Source organism: Ascaphus truei, chromosome 9, assembly GCF_040206685.1.
Source record: "Ascaphus truei isolate aAscTru1 chromosome 9, aAscTru1.hap1, whole genome shotgun sequence".
NCBI classification, from domain to species: domain Eukaryota; kingdom Metazoa; phylum Chordata; class Amphibia; order Anura; family Ascaphidae; genus Ascaphus; species Ascaphus truei.
In genome coordinates, this window is record NC_134491.1 from 66,095,567 (window position 1) to 66,118,080 (window position 22,514).

The 22,514-nt window shown below is 45.1% G+C and overlaps 1 protein-coding gene across 1 annotated transcript in view; it reads right to left on the minus strand.

Annotated features, from left to right (window-relative positions):
* Positions 1-21,684, minus strand: part of RHOC (ras homolog family member C) — a 41,189-nt gene extending 19,505 nt beyond the window's left edge. The window contains exon 1 of the mRNA XM_075615282.1: positions 21,502-21,684. The gene's annotated coding sequence lies outside the window, so the exon portion shown is untranslated. The remainder of the gene's footprint in view (positions 1-21,501) is intronic.
* Between the last annotated feature and the right edge of the window lie 830 nt (positions 21,685-22,514).

A 22,514-nucleotide genomic window follows, 5' to 3' on the forward strand; every position in this document is an offset into this window, starting at 1 on the left:
GCTGCACCCCCACGCCCCCAGAAAATCACCCCACAGTTTGCGCACCCCTGCCTTAGCATACAATGCTTCCACTGTAGCCAGGATTCTGGGTAATTACATGCAAATGAGCACGCAGTGTCACAGGCTCACGAAAAGATGGGTTAAAAAAAAAAAAAAAACACTGGGCGTCGCAATCCCAGCCCTCTGATTGGTCACTGGATCCTAGCAGACTGGTTCACCAGTGTAAACAAAGCCAGGTTTCCATAGCAACCGCTTGAGAATCGCCATTCAAGTGAAAGAGGCCCATGTTTCCGCCATCTGCATTCCGGCCATTCTCCTCAAATACAGCCTCCTGCAGCAATTATCGAAGCAATAAAAGCCCTGTATGCCCAGCCACACTTATACTGGGGCTACCTTTAAAAGCAAAAGTGCTCAGCCACGTAACATCTTTCCTGCCATTTGTAGTTTATTTTATAGCTGGTAACTTCCAGCTTGGTTAGGCCGAGAAGGGTCAACAGGGGATTTGATGCCGGCATTCAGGGACCAGGTGCGGTAAATATTGGAGCGCGCCAGCATTATTTTATGGGGCTCTAAGAGAATAAGCTTCTTGATGTGAAAGATGAAGGACTATCCTCAGTCAGGGAAGTTAAAAAAAAATTAAAAAAAAAAAAGATGATACAACGGTTAAGACATGTCCCACTGAATATTAGTGGCAGGATGAGGTCTGCTCCTATCAGAAGAGACGGGTGACATTTTTTGGCAGATTTGGATCTGAAGTGGTTTGGCCGGTTCCTTCGGTCTGTAGATTACAGGATCAATCTCAAAAGGGCGATTTGCTGATTTTTTTTTATTATTACCAATACACTCCGCAACTCGTGGACAGATTTGCAGAATCCAATCTGCAGATTCAGCAATTTGTTGGTGGATTCTTAAAGAATTCACCAACGGATTGCTGAATCTGTGGATTGGATTCTGTGAATCCGTCCACGAGTTGTATCCAATGGCAGGGGCGGGGGAAGAATCGCGAGAAAAATCCAGGAGACCGATTTGGGTTTTCAGGATAGCCCCACTTCAATACAGGTGGCTCAATCAGTAGGCCACCTGTGCTAAAACTGAGATATCCTGAACACCTGACCTGTTGGCGGCCCTCGAGGACTTGAGTTGCCCACCCCTCTCGTCTATACCATACTTTTATTACACATAGCATCTCCCGGGGTTAAAGATGTAGAAACACTGGGTAATCCGGATTCAGCAAGTCAGGGCCGTCTCTAAACACTTTTATACAAATGTAGCATCGGCATCGCTCACGTCAACGCGATGAGTTATGTCACCAGTAGTACCATAAAAAACACTGGTTAAGGAGCGAAGAAATAACGCATTAAAGAATGCATTAACAGGGGTAATCACGCCTGCTACATTTATATCCAATGTTATACATGTTCAGGAAGTTTACTTTGCATGGTCAGATGGGTAAGTGCGCCTGGAGAAGACCAACGTAGCCACAAATCAGAGCTGAGAAAATGTGTCACTGGAAGAGAGAACATTTTCAAAACTGGGTTAGAGGGTTCTTTAGTGGATAATGAAGGGAAGAGTCCTGGGGAAGACTTCGAAAGCAGTTGAAATCGGAGTAGCAGAACGTAGACAGCCGTAACCCCGTTGGTGCTAAAGTGGCTGGCAACGCATTGCAAAGCTTGGGCACGGAAGGAGTTAAGAAGAGCATGAAAAGGACAAGCAGTGGCATATCAAGAGAAAAACACTGGTAGCAGAAGGGGGAAGAGAAACGATTAACGATTTTTCTTTTGCTCGCTTGTATTTTATCCTTCCATCCAAAGCATTGCTTCCAGGCAGATTGTAGCTTAAAGACGTCTTGCCGTCACAGGGCTATTTCGGAGAACAGAAATATGCAGTTTCTCGGTTTGCTGCCAGACTCCATGATATTGCGATTCAGAAATGCAAACAGCACTTTGGCACGCTCTGCATTCCTAGCCGTGACTATTCAATTACTCAAGGAAAGGCTCCCGTTTCCTCCCAGCCATTGCACGTCAAGTTTACACTTTAGAATAAGCCAACCTGTTCTCATTAAACCAGATATGGTGTGTGATGTTCGATAGTGTTGGGTGGAAACAAATCCAAAAGTTGGTGCCAACAAGATCCAACACAGTAATGCTACCTGCTCATAAAAACGGCCTATCTGAATCACCATATCAGCGAACAAGAGATCCAAGTCCCATAAATCTTGACTGAATAAAAAAGGTAGGGCCGCTGCAGAACAGAAAACAAAAACAATGTGCTGGAGAGCAAGGATAAATCTATGAAACTTTTTTTTTTATATAAGAATTTTGCTTGTTTTCCAGACGATTATTTTTTCTTTTTGGAGAAGTAGTAGAGAGATCCCAGAGGGGAGAGTGCTAGCAATGCACTGCTCGTTGAACTAAGAAAAATTACAGTGGCTGGATCATAAAGTAAGTAAAACTGTCTACTGTGGTCATCCGATAAACTCACAAAAAGTGAGGAACCTCTAACGCGTTTCAGGCTTCTCAGTACTCTCTTTGTCAAAGGGCTGAGAAGCCCGAAACGAGTTAGAGGTTCCTCTCACTTTTTGTGAGTTTGTTATCAGATGACCAAAGTAGACAGTTTTACGTACTTTTTGATCCAGCCACCTTCATTTTTGTTAGTTCAACGAGCAGTGCATTGCTAGCACTCTCCCCTCTGGGATCTCTCTCAACTGATTTGAATTGGATCAGTCGCACGCTAATAACAGGTTACCTTCCTACCAAGTGTGACTACTTATACCTCAAGATGCATATCTTTATATTGCTGGTTTTGCTGCATGTTACAAGCTACACTCTTGTCTGGTACCAGGGGACTGACTTCTATATTAGCTCAGTTGTGGGGTTCGGCTGTTCCCTTACTGACACTTCGGTCATCCCATTACACTGCTATCAAACTGTCGTCCCTCCCTTCAATTGGATACACCATCTGACTAGCTATGCAAGTAACATTTTATTTTAAATAAGTCTGTATCTACCGTTGACACTTCATCTAGTTAACAAACAAGAAATCACTTCAAAATAAGGATCACTTGAAATGCTATTTTGCTATTGATCTCTTTTGCTCACTCTTGAGCACAAATATGAGAGCTATGCTCTAGTTTTTTCCATTTTTGGAGAAGTACAACGCCCTCTTCGCTTTCTGTGATGGGCGATAGGACATCTGCTCTGCTAATTCTTTGTGCGTGTCCAAGTGTAAGGAAAATGAAATCACCCCAAATCAAGTCCTAATGTTCTCCTCACTAGAACAGTTAGAAACTTGAACCCACAACAGTTTCTGGCTGACCTTACCAACTGCCCTTGGGAGAAAAAAAAAATTCGACAATTCCCGACCCAGATTCTGCACGCGACTATTTGCTATCAGAGTTCTTAAAACTCTGTGGTACCCATGCAACACTACGCAGAATAAGAGTACGGGGGACCCACCTTCCGTGGGTTACAACTGACCTTATAGTGCTTTACCATTTCAGGGATACCTTGTGGAAAAGCTACAAAGTAACTGACACTACCAAGGATCTTAACTACAGATGCCTGCGGAACATGTGCAAAGACGACATGCAAAAGCACAATATTACTCTGACAATCTTCACCAGAAGACATCAAACCCAGCTAACTTCTGGAAGGTTATCAATATATTCCAGCCTCCTAACCATCAACCACCAAGTAATATCACCAAGGAGGATATTGCTCTGACAAATCCCACTGACATTGCAAATGCATTCAATGATTACTTTGTGGGATGTGCTACTAACTTATTAGCAAAACGCAACACAAACTACAAACATGAACCTAATTATGTGAGTACCCCTATAGCCCTACCCTCTCCCAACACTGCCCACAGTTTTCAATTTGTCCCAGTATCTGAAGAGATTACACAAGTGCCCCTCAAATTTAAACTAAACAGCCAATGTGGACCTGATTTACTGCAATTTAAGTTCCTAAGACTTGGTGCCCCAGCTTTTGCCAAACCAATTGCTTCCATAGTCAACTCTATTCTGGCTGTAGGCCATATCCCCAAGATCTGGAAAACTGCCAGTTGTCCCAATCTTCAAAAGATAGAAAAAAAAAAAAAAACCTCAAACTACAGGGCAATCTCTTCTCCCAATACTATCCAAAGTCATGGAAAAAATGTTCACTCCCAATTAAGCGATTACTATACCAAGACAAATTTCCCTAGCCAATTCCAATCTGGCTTTCAGACCAAACATTCCACCGTAACTACCCTGCTAAAAGTTTACAATGAAATCCAGTGTGGAATGGAACGGGGACAACTCACTGGTGCAATATTCCTAGATTATGCAAAGGCTTTAATACTGTTGATCTGTTATCCTGCTTAACAAACTCCAGTGCTCTGGAATAGTGAAGCATGCTTTAAAAAATGGTTTCATTCCTACCTATCAGGTAGATCCCATAATGTGTCCATCTCGGGCTCCAACTCCAATCCCTTGGATATCACCTGTGGTGTCCCGCAAAGCTCTGTTCTTGGGCCTTGATACCCTCTACAATTCAATATTCCGTTTTGTTTTCCAATGCAATTACAATACACATCACTGCGAAATGCCTAAAGAACTAGATTGGTCATCATTTGAGTCTAGGCGCAAAGTTCATCTTTCCTGTCTTGCCTTGCCTTCAAATACGTTCTGGGCAAGCTACCCATCTATCTGAACAAGCTCCTCATCCCTATCACATGCAGCACTTATCATCTGAGATGACTTCAAAAGACTGTTCATGGTCCCAAGGGTCAACAAAGTATCCGTCCACTCCTCCTCTTACCGTGCCCCCCACAACTGGAACAATCTACTGGAGACTCACTGCCACCACCAGTCTGTTCTTTCAAAACTAAAGCCGTCTCACATTTTAATCTGGTCTGTAACTTTTACATACACCCATAATCAGTGTTCGACAAACCTATACATTTGCTCGCCCCGGGCGAGTGGATTTAACCCCCGGGCGAGTAAATATTGGCCCAAGCAGCACACGTTTGGTACTAGGTGGCGAGTAGATTTTTTGGTGATTTGTCAACCACTGCCCATAATATATATTATCTTTAACTGTGCATGCAATGTCTTGTATATCCTATTCACTTACGTAACTATGTATTTTCAACAATGTATTATTTCTCATCATAACTCTGTGCCTAAGACATACTTGGAAACGAGAGGCAACTCCCAATGTATTACTTCCTGGTAAAACATTTTATAAATAAACATGCGTTACCATTTCCTAAGAGTAGGGAGCCAAACTGTTTATTTTAAGTGTCAATGAGGTCTGCTATTTTGAGTGTGTTTTTATGATCTATATCAGCACTGTGTGGCCTGCACACAGATTTCAATTGCCTACATCAACCCATTAGGGACTGAATAAAATCCCCTTGGATACCGCAACACGATAGATAGATATTAAAAAAAAAAAAAAAAAATTAAAAAACACCCCACACCACACGACAGCAGATCAGGGCCACATGCCTCTCCAGCCTGAGCATATTCCTAAACTCCTGTAAATCCTCCGATACCTTAGGAACATCCGTGTCTACCCCAAAATTCTCATTTCAGTTAAATAACCTGCAGAATCAAGCTCAGTGATTAGAGCAACATGCATTCCACCATCTTGGAATGTGCGATAGAAAACAGCTTGGATAAGCAAACATGTAATATCATGCGTGTGATTCCCAAGTGAAGTTCAACTATAGCCCTCTCTGTATCGTTCCGATACCTTTTCACAAACCCAGGACTGGAACTCAGGTGCCTATAAAATGTAACCCCCTTCAGCGACTCAGGCACCCACAACAGTGCTCTGGCACCAAAGGTGTTACAACCTCGTACGTCTCTGTCACTGTAGATTGACAGTTCTCCTAAAGAGAAAAAAAACAAAAAAACTTCATGACAACTACAAACAAGTATTACATATGTTCATTAAAAGGTATTATGACATGCAGCAAAACCTACACCTCTCCATAATCAGTAGAAATATTTGCATTGAATAAAACGTCAACAGCAAAAGAAAATAAATATACATATATAAATAACTCAGCCTTGTATGGTGTTGTAAAATGTGTTTTATAAGTCTATAAAAGAAGGGTGGGAATTTAGGGTAAAAGGTTTAGTTCTGATGTTCCAATTACAGCAGCAGTACCAAAAAGGGAGGAAAAAAATAAATAAAAAGAAAGTCTACTGGAAAGAAACTTGAAATCTGGCTGAATATGTCCCATGTCATTGTGTGCGAGTGAAGGGAGAATCAGCCGTGTGTGTGCGTGTATTCAAGTCAGTCTGCTCTATGTGTGTGTGTGCCAGAGTCAGTATGCTGTGTGTGTCAGTGCATTTGTGTGCATCCGAGTCAGAGCCATTAACATTATGGGCTAGATACACAAAGCATAGTTAAATAAAGGCTTCGCAATGTGACGTTACCTAAAACTGGAACGGCCGGTATGTGCGCTGCCTTAAGACTGTATCCTCACAGCTAATTATATGCAAAAACATCTGAAGTAAACCTCATTTGCATATGCTTAATGTCACACGTGCAGGATAACATTGTGTCATCTTCCAAAAAGTTGAAGTTACGTCAGTCTTGGTGTTACCCCTAGGCCCGGGCCATAGAGGGGTGGGGAGAGCGGAGGCGCGCTAACGCTGAGGCTCGCCTGCTTCAGTCTGTGCGATTGCACGGACTTGCAGGCGAGCCAGCGTGCGCGAAGGGAGCCGGGGGAAGGTGGTTGGAGGCGGGGCAGTGAAGTCGTTGGGCCAATCGCCCACGACGCACTGACGTCAATGTCACGACGCCGACGTCACGGCGCCGTGACGTTGACGCTGCTTAAGGCTGATTGGATGTTTTCAGCCGACAGCGCGCTGAAAAACAGCTTGGCGCTCGGCTGAAAAATACAAAGCCTGAGCACGCCTGCGGACGCACACGTGAGCCCCCTCTCAAGGCATCCTCATTGAGGATGCAGGGGCTCAGCGCGGAGCGTCCGCACGCCTCAGCGCTGCTTGTCCGTCTATGGACGCAGCCTTATACAGACCCCGAAATAGTTCTTTAGCTCGAGTGGAAAGAGGAGCACAGAGGAAAACAAGAAGCTCTTATTTAATATATGCCCAACTGTGGCATTACACACAGACACTGCAAAAACTATTTGTGTCTAAATGGGAGCAACTCCAAGTTTAGATACAATTTAAAATAACGCAAAGTTTTGCTTCAGATCAGGATTGGCCAACTCCAGTCCTCAAGGGCCAGCAACAGGACAGGTTAAGGATATCCCTGTTTCAGCTCAGGTGGCTCAGTCAATGGATGAGACACCAGTGCAGAAGTAGGGATACCCTTAAAACCTGACCTGTTGATGGCCCTTGAGGACTGGAGTTAGCAACCACTGATAAATAGATGCTATAATGCCTCATGTGGTTGTCACTCACCATCAGGTACAGATAACTCTATGCTTGTGTTACAGGCCATATAACATCCCCTAGAAACTGTTTTTCCCTGTAAGGAGTAAGGTGAGGATTTGTGATATAAAAGAAAAAGATGGCGCTAAATGAGCTTGTAACAATGTAAGTAATGGTATTATTGTCACTATACAAAAGGAATGATGCCTGCTGCTGAGTTATATTGGAAGGGAGACTTCAATTCCCATACATATATAAAGAATAGATGGCAGGAAAATATATTTCAGCGCATGGGATCCATTTAAGGAGAGAACTTTATGCCTCAGAGGCCTGAGACAAAGTTCTCTCCTTAAATTGATCCCATGCGCTGAAATATATTCTCCTGCCAGGATTTGTGATATGTATTTTAATTAATAAAATAGCATAGCTCTCTCAACACCCCCCCGCCCCCTCGCTCCAAAAGGTAGGGGGGGGGGGTGAAGAAGTGTGTGTTGTGTGTTTCGCACAGCCCGGGGGGGCGACCCGTTTGGCAACACCCCCCCATCGCACATCACAGTTCACTGCAGACAGCAAATCGCGGTGCAGCGAGTTGCACGCGCCGCCGGCAAGCAAGGCAGCCGTGCGGACGCGTGCAGCGGGTCCTCAGCCTGAGGATTGCTTGTAGACAGCAGGCCTGGCAATAGTGCCCTAAATCATGTAGTAGCTGCAAAGGCAAACAATACCCTATTTTGCATTAAATGGGCAATGGATGGAAGTAAACATAATTATGCCCCTTTATATAAAGCAAGGGTGTGCAAACTTTTACCCGTGCGCACCCCGGCCTGCTCTACTCAGCAACATGTGCGCCCCCTGCGTCAAATGATGTAACGTCGCCATGGGCACCGGGTTACCAGGACGACGCGTTGCTGGAAGGTAAGGTAAGTATTATAGAGGACCCGCAGGGGGGGGGAAGCGCAGGACCTCTAACTGCCGTCCCCCCCCCCCCCCCAGAAAATCTAGAGCCCCCCAGTTTGCGCACCGCTGATATAAAGCATTAGTAATACCACACCTTGAATATGGAGTACAATTTTGGGCACCACTCCTTAGAAAAGACATTATGGAATTCGAGAAAGTGCAGAGAAGAGCCACCAAATGAATAAAGGGAGTGGATAATCTGATTTATGAGTAGGCTAAATTATATTTGTTTACTTGAGAGGATTCTAAGAGGAAATTTCATAACTACAGTATATACAAAAATATTTCGGTAACAATACAAGGAGCTTTCAAAAGAACTATTCATCCCAAGGGCAGTACAAAAGGACACAGGGTCACCCCTTAAGGTTGGAGGAAAGGAGATTTCACCAACAAAGGAAAGGGTTCTTTACAGTAAGGGCAGATAAAGCAATATCCTACATGCGTTTTTTTTAAATCAGTTCTGCACTATGAAAAAAATACTAGTAGCATTTAAAAAAAAAAAAAATGTTTTAAAGAAATGTTCAATGTTTCTAATGTAGGACGCATTTCCAAAGCGACAGCCCCTTCACCTTCTGATAGGCTTTGGCTCTTGAGCCCTGCCCTCTCTCTAGCAGTGCACCAATTGTATCTAGTAACTGCCCAGTCAACCAATCATATTCCAGGACTACATTGCCCAGAATGCTGTGCAAGAACTGAATTAAATAACCCGGAGCGAGAGATCGAATACAGGAGAACGGATCGATATGCATCTTAGCTAATCGCATGTCAGTGTGCAGATTGTATTGATGCACATATTGAATTAAAAAAATATTATACCCCCACCCACCCTCCAAATGGCAGCTTTAAAAATGTGGAATTCATTACCCATGAAGACGGACGGCAGAAACAATAGATACAGTATCTGCAAAAAAGGTTGGACATCTTTTGAGAAAGAAAAGGTATATAGGGATATAGCAAATAAACATGGGAAGGATATTGATCCAGGGAGTAATCTGATTGCAAGTACAAATATAGGATAAAGTATCTGTCTAAATTTAGCATAGGTTAACTTGATGGACGTATGTCTTTTTCAACCTTATCTACTATGTAGATATGTAACTGATAAGGTCAGTTTTGCCAGAGATGGAATTAAAATATGGCTCTTGACATCTTTAGAAACAGGACCCTTTTAAAGTTACTTTCAAAAACATTCTCTGGGGGATTCTGCAAGGTTCAGGGGGCGTGGCCAAGAAAGTATTACACAAAACAGAGAATGTATTAAAAATTAGCAGATATCCGGTGATAACCTCTAGACCACGGGTGCGTAAACTGGGGGTCACAGCGCTTACAGAGGCTCTGCATTCTTCTCCAAAACATTTAAATTAAATGCCAGGGGAGAGCACAAGGCCAATAAGTTCCCTTACCTTGTCTCTGGCAGCTTCTGGCGACGGTGTCAAATAATGCCGCTGGGTCACATGACGCCATACGCCAGAGACAAGGCAAGAAGTAGGGGGGGGGGGCGGAGAGCATGCTGTGGCGCAGACAAACATTTGCACACCCCTGCTCTAGACTATAACAGTCACATATCTGTAATTGTTGCAAGGAGATGCATGCAATATGACCATACTACATGGGTAAGAGCTGCTAAGGACAGAGCCAATTGTCACTCAAATTTAGGAGCAAGACGGTCACAATTGGTCTTGTTAAATCCGCCATAATATCCTGCGTCTATTGATACGACTCACGTGTGTCCAAGTGTTACAGAAAGGAAGTTAGAGTGCGTTTATATAAGAGGCAAGGATTTAAACGTTTTTTTTTAGGAGGTTTGTTTCCTCTGTCTTAAAACTGTCAGTCTTGAAGCCGATTTACAACAGGGGTGTGAGAGTGAGGGGAGATATTGTTCCTGTGAGGGACCTTTGTGGAGGTGAAAAGTGTATTAACCCTTGTGCTGTATGCAGGTCACATGCTCACTGGTGTGCCGTACGAAATAACCATTGACATCTAAATCTGACAGATTATAAAGACATTAATCATTTAGGAGTATGGGAAGCGAGCAGCATATCACAATAGCCTTTGGCAAATTTACCTCCGTCATTGAAAATTAGATTGCAAGCTCTGTGGAGCAGGGATTTCCCATCTGTGTTATGATAACATACCTAAATCATAGCCCCCTTAATGACGGAACTCAAAATATACAACTATATTAAATCCCTACGGTGCACAAACTATATATCACACAGACCACCAATAAAAAGGAATATTTAAAAAAAAAAAATCATGGTTATTAAATATTAGCAGTGAGTTATTGACCCCTCTGGCAGTTAAAGGAGGTCCTTTGGACTCCCTCAGGGGAAACAAAATGGCAGCCGGATCTTGGGCCAATAGGAAGCTGAACATCAGTTGTGGTTTCCTATTGGACAGCCATTTAAATCTGCTTTAAAAACCAGGAAGTAACACCTGTAATACCCCCAGTAAATCTCTCGGGAACTTTGGGTACCCAATCCTGTTTAAAAAAAAAAAAAAAAACACACAACAATGAAAGTTACCTAGTGTGGATTGCACCTTTAAAATCAGATAGTTTTCAGCCTCTTTAAGTGCAAAGAAAATATCACATTAAAAAAAAAAAAAAATTTAAATGAGGATATCTGTACTTGGTTGACAATTTCCTTTTCAGATTCTAATAAATGAATACACTTTTGAAAGTGGCGACAAAGTTGGAAAAGGTATCAGCAAACGGAGGGAGGAAGAGACGGGACAATTAGAATCAGAATGGGATGCGAGGTTGGAAATGGTGTATAATTATATAACTTTGTATGGGCGCAGCGGACAACACAAATACAGAACGCACAGATTTTTCTTACCAAGCTGCACAGGGGTACGCAGTCAATTCTCTGCAAGGTAAATGAACCGGTATGAATAGCCCCACGGATTGTCCGACTATCCAAGAGTATCAAACAAGCTGGGCACTGAAAATCTATTTTAATGAATATAATGAAAAATAAAAAAAAATTTAAAAACCATGCCATCGACGTTTCGGTCCAAAAACCAGACCAACCCTCTGTTTTTTTTTTTTTATGGGATTGAAGCAGGGGAATCTCTGGGGCTGAACTATGTTCATTTCCGCTCTGGGGACCAACGGCTTCCTGAGATACTTACCTCTGTAGGGGGTGCCGGTAGCAGCTCTGGCTGGGGTGTGTCTCGAACATAATCCCTTGTGGCTTACTATTGGTTAAAGCTACAAAGCTGCTACTGGTATCCACTATGGAGTTAAGTATCTCAAGGAGCAAGGGGTCCGCAGAGCTGAAATGAATGGGGTTCAGCTCCAGTGACCCCCTGCTTCCTATTAAAAAACCCAACATGTTCTGCTCGTTTAATTGACTACCTTGGAGTCAAATCCCCCTTAAGGATAGAAGAAAAATCAAATCTTTTATTTTTTAAATGTTAACAGATCCATGGTAAAAAAAAGCTTGGGAGGTTTTTTTTTGTTGCAATCTTTATCCCATGTCTTTGAGGAGTGACAAAGGCTTACCGATGACTAAAAGCTGCAGATAAAATGGCTCTCTGCATCCTCCTTTGTTTGCAAAATAATGAAGCGTCATTAGTGAAACAGATCACACAGGAGAATAGCCCAAGTTCAGCAGATTCAGAGTAAACCAAAAAACACACTTTCACAGCACAAATTTTTTTTGTAAAATTGCTATTGTAATGGGTTTGTACCCTTTGGCTCATCTCCTTCCCCGCAGGGGGTCTCCAGTGGCAAACTGCCTAAATTTCAGCTCTGGGGACCCCCTGCTTTCTGAGACCAGGGACGGTGCTGCCGGCTCTTTATGCAGGTTTAAATCCACCGTGTAACGTGGGCTATAGGAAACCGTGGCGGATGACATTGCGGCTTCCTATCGGCCCGCGTGACGCAGTAGATTTGAACTGCCATTCTGTTTACGCTGAAGGGGACTGTACCAAGGGCTAGCATCTCTATAAGCAGGGGGTCCCCATAGCTGGCAAAAAGGGGGGGGTGGGGTGAACATAGTAGGTGGAATGCCCTCTTTTTAAGCATGACAATCGTTTTAAAGGAAGTCGAGAACACGGATATGTTGTTTCAAATGTGTCTTTGGGCACCTACATGGGACGGTCCTTTAAAATTAATGAAAGAAAGAAAAAACCAACACCTGAGAAGTGAGAAGGTTAAAAGGAGCTATAAATAACACCCAGAAATAATACACTGTGGGGCGTGGATGCGGTGCCAACACAAATGCAGTCCCGGCAGCATAGGGATTAAGTTTGCTTTCTGTGCATCGATACAGGAGAAGCCATGCAAGGCCAGACTTGTTGAACCGGTCTGTGACACCCAGTGCAGACTGGCAAGTCCCTGCTAATAAACACCATCACCAGGATGAATTGGGTAGGGGACGGCGTTCTTAACATTCCAGCCAGACCATGATGTGCAGTGAACAAGACATGCAGGAAGGATGAAGAAATGCCACCGCAGCTAAACCTGCTCACTACTGATAGTCAGCAGTCCCTGTGCAACAGCATGGGAGAGTAATCTATTCTCCCCTTGCTTGGACAGATTGAAGCCCCAAACGAATAGACCTTAAAAACTTACCCAAGCAAGACCAGACACTCAGACACACTAATACACTGAAACACACTTGCAAACTACTACCCCCCTCAACGACAAATAAGCTACACTGGGAGAAAAGGTTGGCATAGTCACGGAAGACTCCGCCCCTCCTCTACCCCAACGGACCAAGCACTGTGTCATCGTTGCTACCAGCAACAGCACAACCTACCCTGAATAAAGCCCCAAAACAGGTGCCAAGGTTGGATATTTTGGGGCCTGGGTGACCAAGACTTTGCCATCCCTGCCCTACATACACACAAGTTTGGGGGGGGGGGGGGTTAACCCCCATATACTCATAAGTCATAACATGGCCACATATTCACCAACCCTTCACAACGTAGAAGTGTGGAGAATAAACACTACAATTAAGGATGGTCAGGTCGGCGGGTTCAAAATCCAAAAATCGTGTTTCTTGTTTGTAACCCAAGATGCGCTCACCCATCTCATTCCCATTTAATCATCAGGTCCAAGCACTCACAGGTAAATAAATGGTAGTTATCACCGAGATGTCTTCCCTCAAGAGAAAGGCATTTATAACCTTTGCTGCAGCAATGGGCTTGGGAAAGAAACCTCTTGGGCACAGACCGCATGCATACATGTCACATCCCATGCGGTTAACTATTATTCATTTGTTTTCTCTATGCAGCGGAGGAAATACAGTACAAAGGACAGTATACATTTGGCAGTGTAGGTACCTGCTGAAAGGTTGAACTAAATGACCCATACTAATAAGAAAAGAAAATATTACGCAAATAATTTTTCATTTTGGATGCATAAAAGGCCTTATTTGCTTACTGCTGTATATTTGAGGTGACTTCTCACAGTAGCACTCTAATTTACACACATAATACATATATAATACTGTAGATCTGAGTTGAGAGACACAGAGCTTAATTTGATCATGTATGCTATGCTGCTCTACCCCGGCCCACATAGGTTCTCTGAGGCGCAGTATCTTACCAAAGCACAAAAGGGAGCCAAGCTTTAACACACCTATACTCCCATTTCTAGAAGAGGGAGTCGAGTGGTAAAGCTTGGCATCCTTTAGTAGATCTGGGCCTAATAGAGCCCAGTTTAAGAGGGGGCCTGCAAGAATGTGGAAGGACGTTTTTTTTTATAGCGTACCATTACTGAATTAACCTAGGAAGGGCTATTAGGTTAAGGACACCTCAGGAGCTGGGAGTCACATTATCATCGTGTATTTGTAAAGCACAAACATATTCCACAGTGCAGTACAGTGCTGGCATAGAATGACCAATTACATAAACAGAATGGCATACAAAGAAATACAAGCAAGCACAAACAGATACAGACGGTAATAAGGGCCCTGCTCGGAAGGGCTTACAATATTTAACCCTTTGGATGACCAAGTCGTAGTCACTGTCATGGAGTTTAGCACTCCAGGGGCCACATGACACGTAGCCAGGGGCTACGTCATGCCCGAGGGAAGCCTCCTGATTGGCATTGAACGGGTCTGGTTTTCCCATGGAGCGCAGCACACGATCTACTGCGACGGGGAATAGAAGAGGGCAAGACTTCCGGTTCTGGGTGAGGGGTTTGCCATGCTCACGTGACCGCGCTTCACTGATGTGGTTATTTAACCCTTGGTGTCATTGCCCTATTGAGGGCTGTCAGATGGAGAGGAAAAAAAGCCACAAAAGCCAATTCAGCATTTTTTATTTTTAGGTTGGGTTTCACAATACTAGGTGTCAGATTCACTACCCTGTTTATGCACACTGGCAGCTTAACTTTTGCGAAACCCCTGCAACAACCTGCACAGCAATTCATGTAGCCCTCCCTTTAGAAATCAAACATAATAATAATAAAAATAATAATAACACACACACTTCGCTGTCAGATGGCCCAGAAACCACGCAATCCAGTTGAAATCCCACTGTCCCCTCCTTGTGACCTTGGGCAAGTTACTTTCTCTCCCTGCATCCCAGGTACACAAAACTAGATTGTAAGCTCTTTGGATCAGGTACTCGATATGCAAGAAAAATAGAAAGAAAAAAAATCCAATATTACTCTAATTAATTGAGATCTATGCACTTCGACCAATAAGGTTACTGTAACTTAGAAGTCCTGTCCTGCAACGAAATGTAATTCATGATGTTTGCAGTCACAATATTCAATAACTGCCACATATTTACAGTAGACTCAAAACAACAGGTTTTAATTAAAACCTGCCGTTTTGTAACAAATAAAAACACTGATGTCATCTGCCTGGGATACCTATTAACATGACAGACTTTGTATCTACATTAAAGCTTTGAATAAACAGAAGGTAGACAAGTTATGCAAATCGTATGGGGTGCGATAGCAAGATCAAGTGGGTACAGAAAACAGAGTGTTAACCCACTCACTGTGTAGTGTATGTATACACACACACACACACACACACACACACACACACACACACAGAGGACAGTGGTAGCCACTACCAATCATCTTGCAGGGAAGAATTTCGGGCTCACAGTACCATCCTCTGAAGTGGGAGCACAAATATCATAATTCCCTTGTGATCTTGGGCAAGTCTAATCTACCAGTCCACTGGGTACCAAATAGAGTGTAAGTTCTTCAGGGTAGGGACATGATTATTCTACGCTGCTTTCACAGTGGCACTATGTTAGAATAAATTTTGATGCGGACATGGACGTATGAAACAGATTACCGATTGAAAACTCTTTGGGGGAAGGAAAACCTCCTTATTGCCTCAGTCTTAACATATATGTACTTTGTCATACAATGTTATTGTCGCCTGTCCCACATTGTACTGCGCTCCGGAATATGTTGGCACCATACATATAAAATATTATAACTATTACAGCTGAGGGGATGTGTACTGGAGTGATGGAAGGCTAGTCAACCTAAACAAATTGGATAAGGAAGGGCCCCGTGGGGAAGATCACGGGGGAGATCAATCTTTGAAGAGTGAATGGCACCCAAGTCAGTCACAGGAGGATTTAAATATTTCTAGTGGATTTCCCACTTAGCGTTTAGTTAAACAGGCCGCAGTTTTGTAAACTTTAGGCTTTTCCCAACCCCAGGACTGGACGGTTATAGCAGCACTCAAAATGTATTATTGGAGTCAGACTACAATTTGGAAATAGCACCCCATTCCATGTTAACAAAAAACAGGCGTACTCGGGATTGCTGCACACACACACACACACACACACACACACACACACACCTCAGTATTAGAGCCCTGAAACACAAGGGGCTGTTATCTTTCTGCTGCAACATGTTTTAGTGAAAGCCCAGGAAAGCGCATTCCACTTACAGATGGAAGCAGCCCAACCACATGCATGGCAGAGATGGAATTCAGCACATGGCACAAATCCTATAGTTGAGAGGCCATTTAAAGGACAACCTGTGGACTCCTACTCCCAGACAAAAAACCATCACTCCTTTGAACGCAGCCCATATGGAAGAGGAAAAAGAGGGGTCAACCCTTTCATGCAAAGTTTCAGGCCCCTCTGAAGTGATGTCTATCATTTTGCAGACTAACCACAAAATGCTGTATTGCTGTATTTTAGGTTCTACCGTCAATTATTTCCAACAAGCTAGCTGTAAAGGCAGCGAGAGCCTCCTCGGCACTACGGCAGGAATATACATACATCGCTATACCCCGACTTGATGGAGGCGCCATCCTGGCACAGCAGGTTATGTGTACCTTTAAGAGAAAAATGTGAGTGGAGGCCCGCAACCCCCAAGAGTAACATAGGAACTCGCCAGGTAAGTAGAAAAAGATCAAGTTGAACTTTGGATCATAGTGGTAAAAAAAAAAAAAAACCCACACAGGACAGAAGATAAAAAAAACTCCCCTGTGCGTTTCACATAAGGGGTGCATTTTTAACTAAAGCATTTTTAAGGCTAGACTACATACTCAACTAGGGAAGAAAAAAAAACTGCATTGAAAAGGCATACCCTTCCTAGGGCCAAAATAAATAAATGGAAGCGACATATTTAAGGCATTAAAAAGGAGCTGTCTCTCCCTCACTCAATTTTTGATTTGACCTCTGCCCTTTGATGGTAAGCCCGGGATCCCTGGAGCCATCTTCAGCTCCAGGGACCTCCCTCTCCCCCCCAGGGGGAATAAAACAAACGTTCAAATCTAATGTCACCAGGGTCAATAGGAAGCTGCAAAGTCATCTGCTCCCGCTGGCCTGTGTGACGTGAGCGAAACACATGGAAATACTGGCGATACTTTCCCTGGTAAGTTTCTCACAAGTCAAGGGGTCCCTGCAGCTGAATGAAGCAAGTTTCAGTTCTGGGGACCCCCTGCTTCACATCCACAAGGGGCTGAGAAAGAGAAATGCTGCTTTAAAAATCAAGATTAACATTTTTACAAATAAGCAAAAATATCTATAAAATGTAGGAGTATTTTAAAATCTGTTAAAAGTTAATTTATAAACAGGGGAAGCTTTGACATGAGGGATTTGATTTCCTCCCGTTGCTCTCTTTTGTGTGGTATAACCATGTGCTGAACAGGGGTTTACACGGGCAAAGCCCCCCCTCTCCTCCCTCATCTTTATTAGGCCGCATCCTCTGTGCCGCTGACCACGCTCATGCTTGAGAGCGGTGATGTCACTAACTCTCCAAGCATGAGCCCTCAGCTGTCCGGCATTTTTTATTTTTTTTTAACACGCGAGCGGAGGGGGCCATGGCCGAGCAGTGACTGTCACCGATTGGTTGAGGAGGTCATGTGACCCTTCAGCGCGCCTGAAACAAACTAATCTGTCTCGGCAAGCACCTGGGCACGCGCCGCCGGACAGATCTGAATTCAGTGTGCTGACCGCGCCAAGCGGCACAGTGGACTCAGCCTTAGCCTTAGGCTGAGTCCATAGAGACTGCGGCCGTGCGGAGGCTGAGGGAAAGCGGGTGCTTTCCCTCCTGGCCTTAGTATGCGCGCCATCCGGGGGCGGGCCAGTGACATCACGAAGCTGGTTCGCCCTCATTGGTCGAACCGCTCACGTGACCGGCCCTCGTCTCCAAAACTGAAATTGAGCTGTCTCCTCCGCACGCCTGCGGAAGCGCCTCCTAAAGCCGCCCTCATAAAGGGTGCCGGGGGTTAAGTCCGCTGCCTCAGCGACTAAGCGCTGACCATGTGCGGCCTTAGCTGTAACCAGGACATGAGAGCTAGAGCAGGGGGGCGCAAACTTTTTTCCCTGCGCCCCCCTGCCGGCTGTCCCCTCACTCCCGCGCCCCCCCCAAACCCCAACTTACCCTCGCTCCGGCGTAATGACGTCACGTTGCCATAGCAACGTGACTTCACATGACCTCGCAGCGTCATTTTGACGCCGCGTTGCCATGGCGACGCCGGAAGGAAGCCGCCGGAGCCACGGGTAAGTATGGTTTACAGAGGCCCTGCAGCTCCCCCGGCACTTAATTTAAGTGCCTTCGGGAAGCGCGCGGGGCCTCTGTAAACCCCACGCCCCCCGTCGGCAGTCTCGCGACCCCCCTGGGGGTCGCGCCCCACAGTTTGCGCACCGCTGAGCTAGAGGTTGCATAAGCATGCCATTGACAACCCTCTCTCCTACCCACCACCTCCTCCCCCCACCCCCCATTTAGAGGCCCCAATGAAAAGAATTCTTCTCCACCGTTCTGCATTAAGTTGCTGGCCACCCTGGCAACGAAAGGGTTACTTTCACAACAACTCAAATCAGATATATTTACATAAACAATATTTTGGAAACTACTTTAGCAATATAATGGTGTTATTTGCAAACAGGAATTGCACCTTTAAAAAGGGTGTGTGTCAAGGCAATTTCAGCATGCACCATTGCTCCAATTTTGCCCCATCTTACACCTTGGGGGCGTAGAAGGAGGAGCTGGGGATGAGTTACATGGTGCACGGATTATAATGAGATGCATCACATTCTACGCCATTCTTGTTCACCTTTTATCTGCCCCCAAGAATCCTCCACATCTGAAGTTGCGTCAGTCTGATATTGTGCTTTAGGCCAAGTTCAGGGTGGCCGCTATGGACTCTTGCGTCCGTGCGCACCTCCCCCGCGTGCTCCTGCAGCCCAGCGATCTGTGCCCAGGCTGCAGGAGTTGGGTCGCGGCGTTTTGGGCGAACGTGTCTCGGAGCTGGTTCGCTGAACCAGCTCACGTGACGCGACTGCCGCCCCAAATATAATTTCGTGTTGTAGCGGCAAAGTGTAGCAGCGTCAGCGCTGCACTTTGCCGCCGGTGGAGTTTTCAGTTTGAACACACCCACCGAACAACCTGAACTTGCGACGGACGTGCGCACGTCGGATAGCAGCCACCCTGAACTCTGCCTTAGATGCAGTGCCAGAACTAGGCACTGGTGGGATAGTGTAAGGGGGGCGGGGTGGGGCGGGGGGAAGTGAACCCACATAAGCAGTGATTATGGGAGTTGGGACAACTCCCTTGTCGATGCCTGACAAGGCCCAGCACCACAGGTAAGTCCCATTGGAGGGCCTTTAGAAATGGTGGAACGCTGTTCCGGCCTCTGAAGTAAGTGCAGGAACAGCATTCAAGGGCATGGAGGATGGGCCCCTAAAGGTGGTGGGCCCTAGAGATGTAAGACAGGTGCTCAACTGCAGTCCTCAAGCCCCCGCCAACAGGTCAGGTTTTCAGAATCTCCCAGCTTCCACACAGGTGGCTTAGTCTGAGTCACCTGTGCTGAAGCTGGGAGATCCTGAAAACCTGACCTGTTTGGGGGTGGGCTTTGCAGTGTGGAGTTGCGCACCCAATGTCAGAAAACAGTCCTTGCATAAACCGCAACTCTGCTCCAAAAGACGGAGCAGTGCTTCTAAGCACACCTTTCTCTGCCTTGTTACATAGACCCCCAAAGAATCCGCCCCCCATGATTGTCTGGTCATTTTAAAATGTGTTCCCTTTATCTTGCAACTGGGACCCCGCGCAATGCCCCGGGTGCAGCAGAACTCGGATAAGCAGACTGCTATTTTAAGGCAGCGGCTCGGACTTGAGAGAGAGATGCAGCCACTCCACAGCCGTGGTAATCAGGGCAAAGTTGCAAACAAGTTCTTATTATATTCAGTGGCGGCCATTTCTAAGCACCCCGCAAAAAAACTAAAAATCACAGCAATACTTTCCAGAAGCGGAAGGAAATGAATGGATTACATAAGGCCTGCAAACGCCGAAAAGAAAAGATTCGTGACCGACTTCTGCTTTAAGCACCAACATGCAGCAGGGGCAGGCAATGCAACCATAGCAGCGATGGAGGGGAGAAACTTATTTAAACCGGTTTCCATGGGAACTGTAACACAGGGAGCAGCTTTCAACAGCTCCCTGAGCCGATTGTCTCTTGAGAGCTCCCCACGCCCTCTCTCCCCCCCACCCCCTTCCTTACAAATCCTCTTCCGTCCACCCCCACCCATCACCATGGGTGCCACCTCTGAACAGGGAGTCAGGGACACTCCTGTCCCTCCGTCACTACAAGGCAAACTGGTTTAAGACAAACACTGGCGCTCAGAGCCCTTTCCAGCAGCGGGGTTTGGGTGTGAGTGCACTTCCCATTTACACACACAGGCAGCTACAAAGTCACCACAACACCCTTATTGTAAGAAGCTGCTCTGCTAATCTCTTTCCCAGGTACTCAGTACTCATGCAGTTGCGTGCAGCAAAGTTAAATATTTAAATGGAGTAAGGGTGTCACAAGCAGAGCAGATTCAGGAACATGGGGGCTGGATCTGGGGGTGCAGGGGGTGCAGCGCCCTGCCCCCGCCGGTTTATATATTCATACATTATGGTGCTGCAGGTTACTGATTTTGTATGTACACCACCCCCACCCAAATAAAACAGTTCCTGCTCAGAAATAGACTAAACATTTACTTAGTCTAAGAAGAATTATCCATGTAACCCAATACATTTAATGTTTAGAATATATATATACACACACACACACACTTATGAAACAAATACAGATCCCAATAATTAGATAGTGCAGACTCATGTCACAGACCTACAGGTAAAAGCCGGTATATCATCTCATACAATAGGTGTACCACCTCATACAATAGGTGTACCCCCTCATACAATAGGTGTACCCCCTCATACAATAGGTGTACCACCTCATACAATAGGTGTACCCCCTCATACAATAGGTGTACCCCCTCATACAATAGGTGTACCCCCTCATACAATAGGTGTACCCCCTCATACAATAGGTGTACCCCCTCATACAATAACAGATAGAAGCATTTCCAGCCTTCACAATATACACACGTAGACCAATTGCCAGCTGAGGTGTGCTACCCAGCTTAAACTATTTGCTGAGCTAAACCCCGAGAACCGAATTTCACCCAAAAACTCAATTGAAAACCAAAACTTCGGTCCAGCCCCAAAAATACAAAGCAAGAGTCTGGTTAGCGCCGATACAGCCTTACATTCAGATAGACACATCCGAGACGCCCCATAGTATTCCCTTTTGGGATGGCGAGTTCTGCTGTGGAAATGAATGTGCTTTCCTATAGGAGGACAGTGTACCCGGCTCCTCGCAGGCACAATGAGCCCCTGCCCAGCAGAGCTTGCGATCTAATTTGCCTGACGTTACCTTAGCTTGTCTGGCAGACTCCTCGAGCTCTTCTCCTGCTTGTTTACCAAGATCAGACTGTCTCCCCCCTGCTTCTGGATCACCGCAGTGCCCTGTGTTTAAATCCAGAGGAGGGAATGTGAGACTGACGAAGCTGCCCTCCTCCCACTCCCTGCTCCACACTGCAGGGCTCACTGAAGGAAGGCGGGGCAGCTCTGTGCTAGAGGAAGAATTAAATCCCCCACCCCCTCAGGGTTCAACATGACATCATTGTCAAAGGATTGTGGGAGAGGTGGTGGAGAGGGGAAAGAAAATCGCCTCATTAACCCCTTTAGTGCTGGAAATCTATATTATTATTATTAATTAGTTTATTTATTTTTTGACAGTCACAGAGCTTTACAGTATAAAAACATAGTCAATTTCAAATATGGAATGCAGTTACTATTAACATCATCGATGTTGATTACTTAGATTGTAAGCTCTTCGGGGCAGGGACTCCGCCTCCTATTGTTACTTAAGTCTGAAGTGCTAATTCCCTTTGTGTGTTATATTGTTTTGTTACTGCTGCGAAGCGCAATGTACCTGGATGGCGCTATATAAATACATACAACAATCTGCAATAAAATGTTAACGTGTTCGATGACCATATAAACCAAGAGTGGCCAACTCCAGTTCTCAAGGGCCCCCAATAGTCCAGGTTTTCAGGATATCCCGGCTTCAGACCAGGTGGGTCAATCAGTAGCTCAGTCATTATGACTGAAACACTGATTGAGGCACCTGTGCTGAAGCCGGGATATCCTGAAAACTTGACCACTTGGTGCCCTTAGAGAACTGGATTTGCCCACCCTTGGTATAAACAGTGTTTATTGACAATATTTTGTTCTGAAGCATTACAGGAAAATAACAGACTTCCCTCATCACTGACTTTTTTACCTGGGTGTTCCTGGCAACCCCAAATGTTTATTTAATTTCTCAGTTTACCTGAAGCGGTGAGCTAATAATAAATGGGAGACCCCCGCAAGTTTTAATTATAT